Consider the following 1859-nt stretch of genomic DNA (forward strand, 5'->3'; position numbering starts at 1 on the left):
TGCCAGTCTAAACAACGGTTCGCCTTGCCCAAACTGTTTGGATTAGGAGCTATTAGGTAAAGGTTGGTTTTGGTGACGCTGCCGAGCATGAGAAGGGTTTGTAAGTGGGTTTATATGCGAGGAGAAGGAGGCTTTTTAAGCTTAAGAGGGCAACTGCCCCCGCACCTGTACCCGAGGGTGGCTGGGGTTGCCGGCCGGGTTTTTCGGCGGGAGAAGGAAGGCGAAGCGCTTGGCGGAGGAGGTGCCGGGGGTGCGGGGAATTCCGAAAACAAATAAAAGGCGGATGAAATACACGGGGATGGCAAAGTGTGACTTTGTTGCGGTGGTAAAAATGCAGCGGCTTGGCTTTCTGCTTTCCAGGGCCGGGTGTGTGGGTGGGTGTGTTGGAGGGGGGGAAACGGTGAAGGGAAACTGCTGCGAAATGTGCCCGGGCAGGGCATTTCCCAGGCAGAGCTGGGGGGCCACGGATTATTGTAATTCGGGGTTTTCTGGGGGTAGGGGGAGGAGCGGAGAGGACGCCTGAATGTGATTGAAGCGGAGATTGCAGCGCAGATTGTTTCGCTGTCACTGTAACTACTCTAACACGACCCAGGCAGGCAAACGTGCACATTCCATTCCTTTTAATTTTACGGGATCAACGAAGAAATGTTTTCGCTGCCTGCGGTCGGGCTTTCGACGGTTTGAATTGGACGCAAACAATAACTTGAAAAAGAGGAAGGAAACAAAAAGAAAAAGAGAGGGGAAAAAGAAATCAGTCTGTAAGCGATGCTATAAAATGTAAATATAACTCAGCCTGGTGCGAGTGTTTTGTGGTTTTTTTTTTTTAATTTTGGTCTTCATGTGATGGATTCAAACAAAAAACCTCCTGGCCATAACTTTTTAAAGTAGGGCCGGTGGATTTCGCGTGTCCCGAGTATTCATTTTTCACGGTGCGTTTTCGTTCTGACCTATGTTGGCGAAAATCTGCTCTCTTTAAAATCTCTTTGTATTTAGCGTGCTGTGTGCTCGTTTGCTGGTGTTCCCTCCTTTTTTAACTCTATTGCCACCGACTAAAAAAACTTTTTTTTTTTTGTGGAGAAGGCTGGCTTGCAGGAAACAGACGTTTCTGAAATGACCTCCCAGAGCATGCAGCCAGTGAGCTGTAATTCTACCAGGTGTGTTTATGGATTAGCCGGGCTGAAGAGGTTAAGGAAGTTGGGGGGAGGAAAAAAAAAATCGGAGGCAATCAACATCTGAATGTGAAAGTCCAGCTGAGACTGTGAACAATACAAACAATTGTGGAGAGATGTTTTAACTCACTACTGTTTTATAGGTATCGTAATCTGCCCCGGAAATGAGACAAATAGTCCCCCACCACCAACAAAAACTCCCCTTCGAAAGCTACTTTAGGAAACGGGGCTCGTACGAGTGTCACCTCCTGTCAGAGCGCGTTTAAAATTAGGCTATTCAGTCTGTTGTAATGGGCACGGATTATGAGTAAACACAGTTTGGGATGAGCAACCTCATGTTATCTCCAGGAACTGCAGGGTTACGGCTGAATTAAAAGCGTCTCAGCGAATTTCGTCAGCGCTGTTACTGATGAAACTGTTACTGATGTTACTGTTGCTGTCCCTGCCCTGGGCCAAGAATTATATTTCCGCTATGGGGTAACTGCCATCTTGAAAAATGAAGGTGGAAATGTTTGTTGCATGGGTTTGGGTTTTTTTTTTTTCCCCTCTTAAAGACACACATCCGCGTTTAATCAAATTATTCGGAGGAACAACGAAACCGATTGGCTTCTGCTGACTCATTAGCGGGGCTGTATTAATTAGGAATAGTCCTACTGGCTCGTTTTTGAATTTGAATGTTTGATTCCCTCG

The sequence above is a fragment of the Egretta garzetta genome, unplaced genomic scaffold, assembly GCF_000687185.1.
Source record: "Egretta garzetta isolate BGI_Z169 unplaced genomic scaffold, ASM68718v1 scaffold94, whole genome shotgun sequence".
NCBI lineage: Eukaryota > Metazoa > Chordata > Aves > Pelecaniformes > Ardeidae > Egretta > Egretta garzetta.